The following is a 19,231-nucleotide window of genomic DNA, read 5'->3' on the forward strand; positions in this document are numbered from 1 at the left end:
TATTTTACTTTTTGAATGCATCTTTATATTCAAGTTTCAAGCAGAATATAAGGCTCTGTCCCCACCCTAATTTTTTTTGCAACTTTTTAATCTTAAATTGATGATTTTTTTGCTTTTTTATTACATTAGTTGTACATTAAACATTTTAGGGGCTTTTTGAAAAATAGCATGATATGGGTCATGAAATTGTTCTACCATGATCCATCATCATGATCATACGTTCTCATCATCAATGTTACTAAAAGCACAACTCTACAAAAATGCATCACTTATATTCAAAGTTATTCTAATTATCATGAAATATAACTAGAATAGATTTTATTCATTTCCAATTTTCCAACAAGGCTGATAGGGGCTTACAATTCCATAATGGAATTGAGCTATATTGATTACGAATAAAGTTTTCCTAAAATCTAAATAAAATCTATGGAGTACCTCTAATGTGAACTATATGTTATCACGGTGCATAACACTGTAAACATTTAAGAGCAAGACACAAGTGTCATCATCAGACTAGAGAGCTATTACATGTATATCAAAGCTTATGTAATAAGATAACTGCAAAGTGGAGCATACCCCCTACTGAAAGAAATCCCATATTACATGTGTATGATGATGAACAGCTGTTTTTCAACAATGCTATCAGCTCACGTTAGCTTTTTACAATACAATAGAAGGTGAATTTAACCTTTGATCTGACATAATACAGTTTATATCTTCTCCCAATGGGATATGCGAACTCAAATTAAAAGGTAAACTCACTACCCCGATAATCAAAAGAAGTAGGAGTAGGGCCGATAAGACCCCTTTTTGGCCCCAAAATATAGCATTTAAAATATTTGTTGAAAATGTAAACTTTTAGCTATTTATTGGAAAGGAGAATACTTTTGTTACATAAATAAAGGCTGTTTTTGACATTAGACTGCACATGCATCAGGTACTAGCATCCTTAATTCATGCAAAATTACTAAAATCTTCACAATCTTAGCATTTGTGCTAATTTTAGACGTTTTTTGTCTAAAATGAAAGTGGCCGCACTTGTGTTCAGTCTTAATGTTTAAATATATGTTGTATTTGAATAATTTTGATGATGATACATAACATATATAAAGGTTTATAGTAGACTGAACACAAATGCGGCCACTTCCATTTTAGACAAAAACCATTTGAAAAGTGACGTTTTGTGGCATATTTGATAGAATTTCATATTAGCTTGAATTTAGGCGTCTTTAATAACCAATATAAAAAAGGAGATGTGGTATGATTGCCAATGAGACAACTCTCCACAAGAGACCAAATGCCACAGAAATTAACAACTATAGGTCAACTCAGTTCAAATCTAATACATTAACTAATTGAATCGACTAAAGATGACACTTAAGTGCTTAAAAAATGTCAAAAATCTTTCATCAGATATACTACAAATTTTAGGCCAAAATAAGCTCTTACTGGACTTTCTCCTTTGTAAGGAGCACATATTTATCCACATGTTATGATGTAATTTATTTAACTTCTGAGCTTCAAACTTTACTAATCACTGTAAAAGTCTTATGGACACATACTCTACCCAACCAATCCACATACCAAACATTGTTGATATATAATAACAAGTGTTAGACTGATAGCAACCAATCCATATTCAATGCCCAGTCAGGGGTATTACTAATGCAAGTGTCTTTTATAATATATATATATATTAATATACTTGAAGATGTAAGTAAAATTTACTTGTATAAGTGAATGTCAGATTTGAATTACAGTATCTCCCTTTACATGAATGATTCTTCACAAATTGTAAGTAATATATATTCTATTTACAACATGAAGAAAACTTAATCTGACCTCTGGAGTTTAAAACTGATGTCAAGGGCATATGTCAGATGCATAAATACTTCTTTCAACCCATCTATATAAAATTATTTTGACTTATCAGGATTAAACTTCATTCAAAAAACTTTTTCTAATAACAAGTTCTTTAGATTGAAATAGTCAAATAGAGGTCATGGCCATATGGCACATATTAGACAGACTTACATTCCTTGAAAAAAATCCTACCATGTATAAAACAGGCCTCATCCCGTAAACTTTACCTGACCAGGGGTGGAACCAGGATTTTTGAAAAGGGGGAAGGGGGGCATAATTCCATAAATAAATACAAAAAAATTGGATGATTTTATGCTAAATAATCATATAAATAGTGAAAAACATGATATCATTAATTTGGGGGGAGATCAAGGGTATACGTCCTCTACGCCCCCCTAGATGCGCCACCGCAAACCACCGGAGTGTGAAATTGAGGTCAAGGCCATATGCTATATATGTTAGACATAGGTGTACATGTATATGCCTCACAACTAATACCAAACATTGTTGTCATAGGCTATAATGTATAGTACTGAGAAACAGATTTTATCCTGACCAATTGAGAGTGAAAATGAGGTCAAGGTCAGATGACTGGCTGACAATGTTTCAGCCTGATATTCCTCTATACAATTTTTTGTTATTCTAGGCAAAAGCAGGGATAAGATATCGAAGTAATTGCCAAATTTTAATGCTGCTCTCTGCTCTTGAAGAAGTAAAGCCAATGACTCATTTACTTAAATAGTATGTGATACTAAAGTATGTGATACTAAATTTAAAGGCAGATTGTTTTTATAGAACATATATATAATATCATTCAAAAAATTTGTAACAACAATCTTGAGAAATTCTAGGACAGACTGGTGGATGAACAAGTTTAACATTGGCATTATATAAAGTAAGGATTGAATTTATAGGGAAATACAAACTAAATTTACTAAGTGCCGGTGAAAATTAATTTTTGCTTGAAGAAACTTCTCTTTAAATTAGCTCACTTATTTGGTTTATCAAGTAGGCTGTATGTTTGCAAATCAATCTTGTGGAAAGTCATTAAGATACATTTGTTTGTATAATTAGCTTATGAATTTTTTGTAGAATTCAATCTAAAGTATTGTTATTCATAATATTTTACTAAAACTCCCCTAGGTAGTGTATGCATTTTATAGTTGTAATACTCTAATTAGACATTATAGATACCAATACATGTATGTTCCTACACTGTCTGGAATTACAGACAGATAGACTGATAGTCTCCGCATATCAATGAGAATTCCTACCATTGGCAATGCAAGAAAAAACACTTAACTGAAATTATTTTTGAAAAATGTTCAGGTTATTAGAATTTACACTGCTAATTAAAAGTACTCTATGTTAAATGTAAATATAAGAATTAACTAACACTGTACCAGCTGGCAATAGTTACCAAAAAAGTAGCTAATATTTCTAGACCTTTAGATAAAAGCATTTAATACTAATTTATATATATATATAAATTATATTTTCAAATCCTTAGTTTACTTTTTAGAAGCAATACAAAAATGCAGTTTTCAAAAAATTAAATTTCCAAAAATATATGAAATGATCACAGCTGCTTCACATTACTGAATTTCTTCAAATGAATAAAAGAAAATGAAAAAAGAACAGTACCAAATTGTGCCTTCATCCAATTTCTTCCAAAGCTGGTTATCCTACAGCAGAATATAGATTAGGATGAGTCATACAAGCTGTCTATGACTACATTACTGAATCACCAGTTGCATACTATCCGACCAATGTAGCTGAAAGCTAGTTAAATGTTCAATACATAATCATTATGCAAAGATTTCCAATACTGGGAAGAAAACATAATATGCACTATTGATTAAATTGCAAGTAGGAGTCTTTTTCCACAAAACAGAGGAAATATATTTTATATTAATCAGGAGATTATTGCAGTCCAGATATATTGATTGCAATACCTATTTGAACCTGAAAATAAACACTGCTTCCAACAAGTCAGAAATTTCTCACCTTTTTGCATCTGCATACATAATTAATGAAAAATTTAACAATGTGAAATTGAGATGAATTTTACATTTTTACATTTTTAACAAAATACTTTTGGGAGCCAACCATATATAAATATATATATAACTAAGGGACCTTAGGAGTGTGTTATCACTCACCTATAATGTCAAAGATTAATCACTCTTAAACCTTAAACAGTAGACAAAGCCTATTTAGGACACAAGTACAGCAATAACTTAATTTCTACTGATTTGTCCAGATTTTCACATGGTTTCAAATAATATCATAAATGCAACCAAGCAGACTTTTGTCTTCAACAACAAAAGATACATAACTTAAAGAAAATGTCTACGATGAGTTGAGAAATATTATATGTAATACACAAAATCATCAATTTCTACTCAAATTAAATTTTTTTAATGCCCGACAGATCAATATCTTCATTTGATCTGCTTATTTGATTTTAATGCTTTAGCAAATTTAGTAAACATGATAAAAGCAATTAATTACATTGAAATATCATCAAACGGTCATATAAATGCCTTGAAAATGCATAAAAATTCATGAACTAAAACTATTTTAACAGAAAATAATTAACCATGAAAATTGACAAAAAAAAAAGCTATTTTGAACTAGTACTCTGCTTATGATGTCATTGTCCTTATGACATCAAAATTATGTATTCTTCTTTACTCAGAATAATTGTTTTATGTAACAATTTTGGATTATTTCTTAATATTTTTTTTTTTATTTCAGAAACAATGGCTGCATTCTATGACCAAACAGATTTTTTGTGATAATATGTTACTGTATCTTGCCTTTAAACAACCTTTGTTTTCAAATAAATTTTTGTATGTACTATCAGAGTTTTCTAAATGGATTTTAATCAGTAATATTGCACATCTATGTCTCAAACATGTATATACATATATGAACTATTTATTTTTTGCAAATATTCCCCTAATCAACCAAGATTCTTTTTTCACAAAAAAAAAGGCCAAAGGTTACTACTATAGGTGCACTAAAAAAAAGTTCACAAAATGACCTGTAGATCTTATTTTCAGTAGGAGTCAGTAATGTGCACTGTAGATCTTATCTTCAGTAGGTTTCAGTAATGTGCACTGTAGATCCTATCTTCAGTAGGAGTCAGTAATGTGCACTGTAGATCTTATCTTCAGTAGGTTTCTGTAATGTGCACTGTAGATCTTATCTTCAGTAGGTTTCAGTAATGTGCACTGTAGATCATATCTTCAGTAGGAGTCAGTAATGTGTACTGTAGATCTTATCTTCAGTAGGAGTCAGTAATGTCCACTGTAGATCTAATCTTCAGTAGGAGTCAGCAATGTGCATTGTAGATCTTATCTTCAGTAGGAGTCAGCAATATGCACTGTAGATCTTATCTTCATTAGGAGTCAGCAATGTGCACTGTAGAGCTTGTCTTCAGTAAGAGTGAGCAATGTGCACTGTAGATTTTATCTTCAGTAAGAGTCAGCAATGTGCACTGTAGATCTTATCTTCAGTAAGACTAAGAGTCAGCAATGTGCACTGTAGATTTTATCTTCAGTAAGAGTCAGCAATGTGCACTAAAGATCTTATCTTTAGTAAGAGTCAGCAATGACCATTGTAGATCTTATCTTCAGTAAGAGTCAGCAATGTGCACTGTAGATCTTATCTTAATTAAGAGTCAGCAATGTGCACTAAAGATCTTATCTTCAGTAAGAGGAAGCAATTTGCACTGTAGAGCTTATTTTCAGTAAGAGTCAGCAATGTGCACTGTAGATCTTATCTTCAGTAGGAGTCAGTAGTGTGCACTAAAGATCTTATCTTTAGTAAGAGTCAGCAATGACCATTGTAGATCTTATCTTCAGTAAGAGTCAGCAATGTGCACTGAAGATCTTATCTTCAGTAAGAGACAGCAATGTGCACTGTAAGTCTTATCTTCAGTAAGAGTCAGCAATGTGCACTGTAAATCTTATCTTCAGTAAGAGTCAGCAATGTGCATTGTAGATCTTATCTTTATTAAGAGTCAGCAATGTGCACTAAAGATCTTATCTTCAGTAAGAGGAAGCAATTTGCACTGTACAGCTTATTTTCAGTAAGAGTCAGCAATGTGCACTGTAGATCTTATCTTCAGTAGGAGTCAGTAGTGTGCACTGTAGATCTTATCTTCAGAACGAGTCAGTAATGTGCACTGTAGATCTTATCTTCAGTAAGAGTCAGCAATGTGCACTGGAGATCTTATGTTCAGTACGAGTCAGTAATGTCCACTGAAAATCTTATCTTCAGTAAGAGTCAGAAATGTGCACTGTAAATCTTATCTTCAGTAAGAGTCAGCAATGTGCACTGTAGATCTTATCTTCAGTAAGAGTCAGCAATGTGCACTGTAGATCTTATCTTCAGTAGGAGTCAGCAAGAGCACATCTTATCTTCAGTAAGAGTCAACAATGTGCACTGTAGATCTTATCTTCAGTAAGAGTCAGCAATGTGCACTGTAGATCTTATCTTCAGTAGGAGTCAGCAAGAGCACATCTTATCTTCAGTAAGAGTCAACAATGTGCACTGTAGATCTTATCTTCAGTAAGAGTCAGCAATATGCACTGTAGATCTTATCTTCAGTAAGAGTCAGCAATGTGCACTGTAGAACTTATCTTCAGTAAGAGTCAGCAATGTGCACTGTTGGTCTTATCTTAAGTACGAGTCAGCAATGTGCACTGCAGATCTTATCTTCAGTATGAGTCAGCAATGTGCACTGTAGATCTTATCTTCAGAAGAAGTCAGCAATGTGCACATCTTATCTTCAGTAAGAGTCATCAATGATAGCATTAATCAGAAGAATTTCTTTAAATTTGTGATCTTATATATGTCATTAATGAAAACTAAGCTTTTAATAACCACATCTATCCCTCACTTTTTATTATAAAACAAGAATGTGTCCATATATATATAGTACATGGATACACACTATCATTTTCTATGTTCAGTGGACCGTGAAATGGGGGTCAAAACTAAAATTTGGCATTAAAATTAGAGAAATCATATCATAGGGAACGTGTACTTAGTTTCAAGTTGATTGGACTTTAACTTCATCAAAAACTACCTTGACCAAAAACTTTAACCTGAAGCGGGACAGACGAACAAAACAGACCGAAAAACATAATGCCCCTCTACTATCGTAGGTAGGGCATCAAAAATCTATTTTTGACACCAGGAAACAGATTTGAAATAGCATATTATATTATACAGATATATCCGTTTTTGGTGAAATCCTACATTGTACCACAAAAAGATGTTGAAATCATCCTATATTAAAAATAAATAAATAGGTTTATAAAATCACTTGAAAAAGCAGTTGAAGAAAAGTCTGTGACAATTGAATAATATTTTTCTGTCTATGAGAGAAAACTACAATGTCTGAGGGCTGGCACAGACGCATCAAGGACAAGGCAATCGGCACTAACAAACCCCTCTATGAGCTACTAGAACTACTCCATGCAGAAACTTCAAAAGTCCCACTTCAAATTAAACTGGTTGGTGAGGGCAAGCTGAAAAGAAGTCAGCTTAAAAAGGTCTACGCTGTTCAGGACAGATCTTCACCTTGTGGGCAAAGTATTCAGCACAGACTATTACAACTGAAGAACTGCTTAAACACACAATGTATCTAAATGGCCCTACACCAACAACAGAAATGGGTAGGCAACATCAAACAAAGGTTTTTTTTTAGTGTAAACAATATTTTTATATGAATTATACAAATTATATGATTAATTCCTATTTGTGAATGTGAATTTATAATGTAATTCCTATATTTTATAATACTGGTATTCATAATTTTGTTAAAAATAATATTGGATGTCAAGGACATCATGTCAATTGTAACTTGAGATTCTCTTGAATGATGGTATTCCAATTAATGAAGATATGTGTCTTTCACATATTAATTAACCAAGTATATATAAGGGCTAATATTTATTTTTTTCATAAAAGATGTATGATTTAAAGAATTGGTTGTAGAAACAAAACAAGCTGCTGATCCCCAGCTGACCACACTTTGTGCGTGTACTCGCAATCAAATAATTATCCGTCCGCTGTTTTGAACTTTTCATATTTCAATTTTAATAAAATAATAGAAAGAAATCAGTCGTTAATATCCACCCCTAAAACCTACCGAAAAGTACAACTGGTCCACTCGTAATAAATAAAAATTCGTAAGGGTTCCACGGAACCCAGTGTCTCGCCTACTTTTGCTGTTAATCGCAGGCTCAACAAAAATGAGGAAAAAAATTAATAAAAATATTCCTCTCTATACTATCTTTTGATTGTAAGTAGCTTCTGTCCAAGTTTGGTAAAAATCCAGGATAGTTAATGAATCTAATAAATGTTTTAAAAACTTAAACTGCAGACTGTATGTAATGTTAACTGGAAGAAAAACTAAGTCCATTTATAAGTAAAATACAGAAAAAATGGAACAAAATTTTAACAAAATTTCCTTCTAGATACTAGCTTTTAATCATAAACAAGCTTCTGTCCAAGTTTGGTACAAATCCAGGATAGTTTAAGAAAGTTGTTAAAATTTTAAAAACTTTAACCACAGAGTGAATGTAATGTTAACTGGCAGAAAAACTAAGTCCATTTATAAGTAAAATACGGAAAAAATGGAATTTTTTTTTTACAAAATTTACTTCTGGATACTATCTTATGATCATAAACAAGCTTCTGTCCAAGTTTGGTAGAAATCCAGGATAGTTTAAGAAAGTTGTTAAAAGTTAAAAACTTTAACCACAGAGTGAATGTAATGTTAACTGGCAGAAAAACTAAGTCCATTTATAAGTAAAATACGGAAAAAATGGAATTTTTTTTTTACAAAATTTACTTTTGAATATTATCTTATGATCATAAACAAGCTTCTTTCCAAGTTTGGTAGAAATCCAGGATAGTTTAAGAAAGTTATTAAAATTTCAAAAACTTTAACCACAGAGTGAATATTTGTGGACGCCGCCATAGACGACGGCGACGGAATGTAGGATCGCTATGTCTCGCTTTTTCGACAAAAATATAACAATTCAGCCGAGTGACTATGCATCATTCTCATGACACAAATCATTCATTGTAAAATGATTACTCAAACAATTGCTCAGTTCTGTGTTAAAATTGTTTTGAATGTATATTCCAAGGGGTACAAAGTCGATGTTGTATTTATTTCATTTAATTATAGAAAGTATTAGTCCTTGGTGACTTTTCATTGTCAGTCACCATTTTTGTTTCTAATACCTGTGTGACTTGTACTGATTTTGCTATGAAGTCAGTCATCAGGCGAGTATTACCGATTTTTATTTTTTTTAGTGACTTAAATCTTCTGACATTTCGCCAGCAAGGTTATGCTCTTAAACGAAATGGGCCATGCACCAGGTGTGGAGGCTGCCATCACAACTTAGATAACTGGTTCCTTTTCAAAAATATTTCCTTAATTTTGAGCTATGCTACAAAAGTTTGTTTATAGCAGCCAGTTTGAAAACATATTGCACACTGTACATGTGATGCTATGTGAAGATAAAATCTATATTTATTATGCAACAGTTTGTGTATCGTGATAAAAAATACATCCGTAATTTTGAGCTATGCTACAAGTTTGTTTACAGCAGCCAGTTTGAAAACATTTTGCACACTTTAATGTGAAGAACATTTTTATATTTATTATGTAACAGTTTGTGTATGTTATATGAGCAATAATTTGGCATTTGAACTTTGGGATTCTTTTTGTATCCTTTTTTTAAGTTCTAAAACTTTAACATTTATTCTGTGGGTTGTGTTTGTGTGAGAATAGTAGTAATGAAACAAGTGGGTTTTCGGGAAAAAATTAATCCATTTTTTATTCACTGTTTTCGTGACAGGAAACCAAACTTTATTGTTTTATTTTTGCACAATTTTATTTCAAAAGACATAACTGAAGACCATTACTGGTGTTACTTGCCTGTTTATATTCACAAACTATTTTCAATGTTAAATTAAGGTTTTTTTGTACGTGACAGGAAACCATAAGAAACCAAAAGCAATTTTTTAGTTTTAGTTTTATTACAAAATCTGCTTAAAATGTTCTGAAAAGTAAATTTGTTCTTTATAATGTTTCCTTTAATTGTGCCTTACAAGTAAGTAAAGACTGTTTTCAATAATTTTCTTCCAACAGACAATGAAAACTATATGAGAACATAGAAACAAGTGCACTATATGATGTCACAATAATAATTATTTTTGGGCACCGACTTGCATCTACTGATTTTGACTACCGATGCATTTAATTTTCTTGCTTTTTGCTATTATTCTTATACACTTTTATATGTATCACATGTACCTTAAGCTTCTAACCATTAGAAACCCAATGCAGTGTGCTAGCTAGCTTAAAATAAAGATTTTGTAACACAATTGCATGGTATGCGCTTTGTGTTTATGCATCACTAACCAGGAAATTCGTGCACTACAAAAACTGTGAGTTCTAGCTAGTGCTACTTATCTAATATAATGTACTTTTCTATAAGGGCTGTTCAAGAAATGAATGTATGGGGGTGTTGGGAGATGCAAGACATTTTGAATTTCTAAATTTTATTGAACACAAACAAAAAGCGGGATCCAACAAACATGTTAATGTTTGGAAGATCCAATATGTGAGTGATGTCCATTTTCATCCACAGTATAAATAGTATCTGGTTACGTCCACCCTGTCCCTTCCTTTTTGTAGAATTGAAACCACAACCATGGATTTTCAACTTTTGTGACCTGCAATGAGAATTCAACAATTATGATAATGGCTGTTGGCATAGCTTATTATCTAAGATATACAACAACACTGAATTATGATCTGAAGATAATACATAATTCAAAGATACAAATACAATAACACTAGAGGACTTGTTGACTACAAAACTTGATTAAACATCAACCATTTAATAAATTTGATTGCGTTATTAGATGTAGGTTCAAATCTTAGTATAGACAAGAGAGAAAAACTTTAAATACCTTATTACGACAGTTTGAATTCTGAACTTCAAATCATTTCAAAGTGATGAAACATGAGGGGGCAGACAGGGTAAAGGAAGACAGGGAGAGAAGGGGCAGGAGAAAGGAGAGAGGGGGCAGGAGATAGGAGAGAGGGGCAGGAGAAAGGAGAAAAGGGTAGAAAAGGGAGACAAAAATGTATAAAAAAATTATAAAAGTGAGCCGGAAAACATAAACATAACACAAAAATGTGTTTTTATTGATGAATTATCACCCTGCCACATTCGATCTGTGTTTTTATTAGATGTTCTTTTCTGCTTTGTATCGATCTGATGAGTTAAGCCCTTTTCAATTGATTTTTATACTTTATTCTAATGGTGTACTGTTACACCACTGTCCCAGGTTAGGGGAGGGTTGGCTCCTTCAAACATGTTTAACCCTGCCACATTCGTTTTGTGACTGTCCCAAGTCAGTAGCCTGTAGTTCAGTAGTTGCCATTGGTTCATGTCTTTCTTATTTGTTTTTCTTAAGCTTGTTTCTGATGTTCACGAAGTCCCAACTGGAGAGGTAGTACCTACCAGACCAACAAACCAAGAACGACAGTCGGATGATGACCAGGTTGGAGACGTTGTTTATGAAGAAAAAGATTTGTTGGTGATCATGATGGATGATGATCAGGTGTGTATAGGAAAAGTCACAGCTCGTGTCTTTCACTTTGACACCTCAACATTTTGCAAAGTTATGTTGTATAAAGAAGAAAGCGGGCTTAATTTTGACAAAGACACAGAGAGGGACATACCAGTTGACACCGTTTTGGAAGTAATTGCACCACCTTTGTTTTTTCTTGATGTTTACACTTAAGACAAAGACATTTGCAACAGACTTACAAATTCAATGCAAACAGACAGCTTAACAGTCAGTGAAAAAGTTATTGAGGTTCTTTAAGCAGAAGACACAACACTTCTATCTTGTAAAAGGACAAGACAGGGACGAGCCATCAAAAAATTCGTAAGGGTTCCGCGGAACCCAGTGTCTCGCCTACTTTTGCTGTTAATCGCAGGCTCAACAAAAATGAGATGAGGAAAAAATTTAATAAAAATATTCCTCTGGATACAATTTTTTTATTGTAAGAAGCTTCTGTCCAAGTTTGGTAAAAATCCAGGAAAGTTTATGAATCTAATAAATGTTTTAAAAAAATTAACTGCAGACTGTAGGTAATGTTAACTGGAAGAAAAACTAAGTCCATTTCTAGGTAAAATATGGATAAACAAGTACAAAATTTCAATAAAAATTTCCTTCTAGATACTAGCTTTTGATCATAAACAAACTTCTGTCCATGTTTGGTACAAATCCAGGATAGTTTAAGAAAGTTTTTAAAATTTTTAAAACTTTAACCACAGAGTGAATGTAATGTTAACTGGCAGAAAAACTAAGTCCATTTATAAGTAAAATACGGAAAAACTGGAATTTTTTTTTTTAAATTTACATCTAGATAGTATCTTATGATCATAAACAAGCTTCTGTCCAAGTTTTGTACAAATCCAGGATAGTTTTAAGAAAGTTATTAAAATTTTTAAAACTTTAACCACAGAGTGAATGTTATGTTTCCTGGCAGAAAAACTAAGTCCATTTATAAGTAAAATACGGAAAAAACAGGAATTTTTTTTTTACAAAATTTACTTCTGGATACTATCTTATGATCATAAACAAGCTTCTGTCCAAGTTTGGTAGAAATCCAGGATAGTTTAAGAAAGTTATTAAAATTTCAAAAACTTTAACCACAGAGTGAATATTTGTGGACGCCGCCGACGGAATGTAGGATCGCTATGTCTCGCTTTTTCGACAAAAGTCGAAGGCTCAACAAAAACCAAGACATTTGATCGATTTCTATTAAAATGAGCTTCCTATACATTAGTTTTTCATGTCTGAGGGCAGAGACAAGCGAATGGGGGCGGGAGAAAGGTACCCCCACTGTCCGCCCCTAAAACATGAACAAATAAACAGCCATGCAGATCTCTGCATTACACAACTGCAGTATGTTGATATGGAAACATTAACACATATTATTAATATTACAAGTATGAACACAATAATATAATGGAGAAACTGAAATACTTGTCTTAATAATTTGCTAGATATAATAAATTTCATATTGACAAATGAAGTAGAAGATATGTGTTCATAGTATAGGCCCCCACCTAATTATATAACAGAAAGTGACCCAACTGATACATCCAAACATGCTGTAGCTGCATACATGTACCTAATTGCAAGTCATAAAAAGAAAATCCAAATCAGGGAGACATACATAATTTAGAATTGTTTACCTTTACCACTATTTGAGGTGTCAAATATAGTGTCCTTAAAGTTTGCAGACAAGATTCCATATATACAACAGTCATAGAAATTGGGGTTTGTCATTTACAGGACCGAATTGATGATTCTTCAAATTTTTCTTCGGAATGTTTTACAAAATTAACAAAAATCGACAGGACCGAATATATTTTTACAGGACATGTCCTGTCGGTCCTGTGCTAATTTCGAGGACTGACATTATTTGGAGGTGTATAGAAATTCAATGAAATCAGATAATTGTTAACACCCATTCATTACAACTGCTGGCAAATTACCGGAAACATGGGTAACAGAAACATAAATGAAAAACTCAAAATACCAAAAAGAAAAGCCTCATTTATTTTACTAAATTTCTTTTCCAAATTTGTTACCACAACTTGAATATAAATCTGATTAAAAAAAAAAAAAAGGAACGTAGTAATTAGGTTCGTTTTTCTAAAAGTCATAAGTCCTAAGTTTGGTCGCAACTTCTGATCATTCGATACAAATTATGACCGATCTTAAGTCATAAGTCCTTAGATAAAACGTAACCCTAGTTCCTTTGAGCAAGAGCAACAGTAAAAAGCATATTTTACCTGTCAATATTCAACTGACATGTTATTTAATGCAATGTTTCATTACAAATTTGATATAGGTGAGCATATTTTCAAAGCAAAGTTTTACCTTTAAGTTGAAAAGAAAAGTGTTTTGATAAATTGACCTTGCAGGCGGTGATTGATTGATTGATTGGTGTTTAACACCACTTTCAACCCTATTGTGCTATTTCGTGGCGGTTAGTTTTTATTGATGGAGGAACCGGAATGCCCGGAGAGAACCACCAAACTTCGGTAGGAAAACTGACAATCCTAGTCAATTAAGGAAGGCGGTGAACCAGCACTAATTACCAGAAGGGAAATAACACTTTTTGAAATCAATATGCACCAATGCAGGAAAACTTTTGAAACTGTGACGCATAAAACTCAACTGGATACAACATTGGTGGTTTCCATGCATGGACTTACAAAATGTACTACTGGCATACTTTGCATTTAGATTTGCATCTCTTATTAAAATAAGTCTTTAGTGTAACAGCATTGCTATAAAACTCCCAAATATGTGTTCGTTTTGAAAAATTAGCGGCAATTTATTCAGAAAATTTCCACGTTTTCTTTGTTGATAATAGCTATCATGATCGTTGTATCTAGATGTTTTAGCCAAAAAAAATAATTTATTGGTTTTGAAATTCCAGTTTTATACAATTAATTCCAATGTCAAATTCTTATTAATCCAGTAAAGTAATAAAACTTTTGACTCTGAATTATTCCTAAAATAGGCATCATGTGATATTTGTGACCTGTACATCATCTAGGTTTCCACATTTTAACCTACATCAGTGGGCTAAAATCAATAAAGTACTTCCAGTTAAGTCGTGCATGGTAAAAATTTACTTCTCCTTTGAAAATAATTGCATTTCTGAAAGGTGTTTGCAGAACATGATTAAAATTTCCCCCCAAAAAAAACATGTACATTCCAAGTGTGACAGTATATCAACATGTAAATTTTTTTATATTATCTTTATTTGCTTAAAATATCAAGGACAATCTACTGCTAAAGCAAAAGCAATGCAAATGGACATCGACAGAATGATGAGACATATTTTCGATTGAATTTTCCATAGACACTTTCCGTCATTATCCAGAAACAAAGTGTGTTATAACGTCCCTCAAATCTGAAAATGATTTTGTCAAGTCATTAGCCATTTATTTTCACTAAAGATCGTATTGACACTATGCACGTAGGAAAAATAATAGACCCCTGGCGCAATCTCTTTGAAAATTGTATGTTCCTTTTTAAAACAATATGAAAAAAGTCTACAGAATATGTTTGCTACTATCATTTTGGAAACAAAAACATTGTTTCAACCTAACATTTCATATACCCAGCAGTATTTAAAATCACGTTAGTTGCATGTTTCACTTGTGACAGGAAATGAATTGGACTGGACGAAGAAAACTATTTTATTTAAAAAAATTTATATAACTAGACTTCTGCTTAGTGTGAAATGTAACGCATGACGATAACGTCATTTTCTAACTTAATTAACACGAAGCACAAAACTAGAATGTAAATATTCATTGATTTACCTGTTTAAACATCTCGCGAGAGTTCATGTTTGTAGATTGTTGTTTAGAATACAATCACAACAAAGCAGATTAAACCAGCTAAAAATAGCGTTACGAAATCGGAAACCAAAAATAATGCTACTTTTCTTACACCTGCTACAGAAATACTTACAGTTCTCAGCAATTTCTTCTGACTTTTCTTTTTAATTGATGTTCTTTATTATTTGAAAGCAAAAGATACGATAATCTTTAAATCAGACAGCGTTATGCACTTCGGCAGCGAAAATAACCATAAGAAACGACACAATAAAGTGGCCGAATAACCTTTAAAATTTGTTTATTTCAAATTCTCCTGAGGAGAGTAGAAGACATCGATATTTAAATAAAAATAAAGGCATTTTAAGGTGGAGTAACAACTTCTCTCACCGAAATACAAAAATTTATCACTTTCCTATCGTTACTGGAAACAATTCAAATACCAAATTATTGTCCATATGTGAATTGTGAAATAAATATCCTGGGTATTTGTTCGATAAAAATAATAGTATTTGATGTTTTGTTGATATTTTATACATGTATGTTGATGCAATTGTGGCCAGTAAAGCATCAAAAATGAAACTTATTCTTTGTTAAAGGAGCACTAGCTGTCAAATTCATGTTCACCGATTTGACTCAAATTCTCATATTTGATTTATAACAATGTAAAACATTTATCCAAACTATTAAAAGTCTAAAATAAACAATTTACAGGGCATGGGCTTGATAATATGTAGCTTTGCAGTCTTCGAATTTAGCCACAAGTGCGATGGTCCTGGCCAGTGAAATCGGCCGCGGACTTGTCAAATTTGTTGTTCAAAAGTCCGACTGGGCTTGTAGTTTTTTCTGTAGTTGGTACGCTCTTTGCGTCTTTGGTAATTAGTGATACCAATAAATCGGTTTATATTTTGTGCTTTTTCACATGAATTAAACGTATTGCGATTAATACTGGATTGAGACATTGTATTAAATGACAGATCATTGGTTTCCTTCCCCCTAACTTATATTCCCCTGACAAAAATGTTTCTTCGGCAATGTACTGGCAGAGCTCGTCCGGGGAAGCCGTTTTAGCCCCCACCGATGAAAATGTAAGGAAGAGAAAGTACGACGCTACACGGTCGTGTCAGTTCCTTTCCAGTTGGTTAGAAGGTAGGCCGTGGTTGATGTATGATGAGTTGGAAAAACAAAATGTTCTGTTCATGGTGCACAGAACATAAAATGGATACACAGTTTGTGACCCCAGGTAGTGACAACTTTAAACTGGACACTATTAAAATTCACGAGAAGAATAAGAGTCACAAATTTATTGCTCTAAATATGAGAAGCCTGCAGCCGAACCATCAGAGGCTGAAAAATGATACAGCATTCTAGACAAAGCACCTTCTTTCTAAATTTTTAAGAGAATAAAATTATTATAACAGCTCGTTTTTACTTTTTTCTCCAATTGTCAATGTTATTCCTATTAAATTTATCTTCAAAACATGACACTCAAAGCTCTCAGAATGCAGGATTTGCATCTAACTTTTCAAAATTTTTCGAGGGGGGGGGCATGCCCCCAGACCCTCCTAGCTGGTTGGCAGCGCTTCACGCTGCTCAGCGGTGATAATTTGTGTGGTCTTGTAGAATTTTCTGGGGACTTGTAAAAATTTATGAACCACAAGTCCTACTGACTTGTAGGTTGAAAAGTTTAGTGTGAAGACTGGCTTTGTTTCGTGTGTATTTTAGTCTAGATGCCATCTAATTAACTATCGAGTTGACCTCCAAAGTCGTCTGATGACCATATACAGTCAAGGGTGTAACTTAAGCTTGAATAAGTTATTAGAAAAAATAACATACATGTGTTATTACGGATACTTTCTCTTAATCTGTAGTAACATATGTTTGTTATCAGTTAAATGTACCATAACATTTTTTATTTTCAGTGGGCACTTGGGAATTCTTGAAACTTGCGCAGTAACTTAATACATATAGTAACCTTGAAAACTAATTTTCCAATTCAATTAATACATTTTTGATCAACCATGGTAAATCAATGAGACAAGGCTTTTAAGTGATAACTTAGCTGTAATAACAAGGCTTAGTTATTACAGGCATTTAACTTATTACATGAGACACTTGGGAATGACTAGGAAACTTGTGCAGAACCTCATTACATGCTCTTATCATTATTTATTACAATAAATTAAAATACATTGTGATATATGTAGGAGAAAAGGCTTTGAAGAGATGTAGAGAAGTTGTAATAACACCCTTTAGTTATTACAGGCATATTTTTCTGTAATAACATGGGTGTGTTATGCATGATTGGCAAACTATGGGCTGTTATATATATCTTTCTAAAGTTTAATATACATAAAGACAATTATAATATCAATAGAACTAGTACACAATTTAACAAAATAAAGGATGTATAATGCCCCTTTGAAACATGTAACATGCATATGTTATCACAGATTTTTGATTTTTTAGCCCTCAATAACAAATGTATGTTATTTTTCTCTAATAACTTATTTAAGTTAGACCCTTGACTGATATAAGCGATGTAAACATAAATATAGATATAAATAGATTAAGCGAACTCGTGCAATGGGATTTTTCTATGTCTTTTCAATTTCGTATTAAAGATTAAAAATATATGTTTATCATCGTTTTTACCTGTATAAGAATGATTTTTGAGGATCGAAACAGTCAATCAAATGATTTACTTTTGTTTCACTTTCAATGTTGATATTCTTTTCCTTTAAATAACTTTACACGAACAATTCATGCGTTATCCATCTCTAGCTAAGGGGTTAAATTGAAGTTCACATGAATACAGATTCAATGAGGTCGAATTATTCACTTGCAAGTGAATAATTCGTCATCAATGTTTCTTACCTTATTTTGACAAAATTGAACCATACTGGCTGCTAAAAGCGAATAATTATTTCACTTTTTCACTTTCATTAATGATTTAACAAAAAAAATCCTATTTTAGATTTTTTATATATCTCGTAACTAGTGCCCCTTTAAGTTATCATGCCTACTTTTTTTTTATCTTTATATTTTATTTTTTTTATCTTAATGTTATCATGCCTACTAGTCAAGATACAATTACCTCTTTGTTTTGTATAAATTTTAATTGCAAAGGTTCTTAGTTTTGGTCATAAACATTTTTAAACTTTTCAAAACATGATAAATAAATTCTCTAAATAAAAATTTTTTTCAAATTATAAACATGATAAATACCATAATATATTCAATTTAACTTATTTGTTAATGTCATGATTAAACATTAAATCAAACATTAATCAGCAAAAGTTAAATAATGGAACTGTTCAAGGGAGACAACAAACCCAATCTGCTACAGTTTTCTTCATCCAATTAGCCAAGGAACAATCAGTTACAAATTATTTGGTCATTGTGATTTCAAATTAAATACTTTTTACAGGCTAAAAGTAATGAGTTAACGTTATTCAGTGAAATTCAAATATTTATTCATCATTTAACACCATTTGAATGCATTTAAATAAGTTGGTACGAGTTTGCAATGGTATACCAATTTACCGAATCCGGGGCATTCGCCTAAAAACACGTTCGCTCCCATTCATGTTCGAACCCTTTCACGTTCGCACCCTACATGTTTGCACCCTTTTTATTGGTTTTGTGTGAAATAATTTTGCAATCGTTTTTTTATTAGTGTATTGCTATAAATATTTTTTTTGTTCATTGTTTCAAAATGAAGTGACTTTCAAAAAACAGTTTTTGTGTTGATTAATTTTTAATCGTGTTTTCATTTTTGTTTTGCTATAAATAATTTTTTTCTTCATTGTTTCAAAATACAATGAAATAAAGACGTTTTTTGTGTTAAATATTTTTTTAATCGTGTTTTGGTTAGTGTATAG

The 19,231-nt window shown here is 32.2% G+C and overlaps 1 protein-coding gene across 4 annotated transcripts in view; it reads right to left on the bottom strand.

Moving 5' to 3' along the window:
• LOC127702765 (stathmin-like) overlaps nucleotides 1–19,231 on the bottom strand; it is a 45,078-nt gene that overhangs the window by 25,382 nt on the left and 465 nt on the right. Inside the window, exon 1 of one of the 4 annotated variants that reach the window (XM_052207072.1) lies at nucleotides 3,508–3,672. The exons of 2 other annotated variants lie outside the window; for them this stretch is intronic. The gene's annotated coding sequence lies outside the window, so the exon portion shown is untranslated. Of the gene's footprint in view, nucleotides 1–3,507; nucleotides 3,673–19,231 lie in introns of those variants that run through there. One more of the 4 variants, XM_052207099.1, reaches the window with a different exon arrangement.

This window comes from Mytilus californianus, unplaced genomic scaffold (genome assembly GCF_021869535.1).
Source record: "Mytilus californianus isolate M0D057914Y unplaced genomic scaffold, xbMytCali1.0.p SCAF_1, whole genome shotgun sequence".
Lineage (NCBI taxonomy): Eukaryota > Metazoa > Mollusca > Bivalvia > Mytilida > Mytilidae > Mytilus > Mytilus californianus.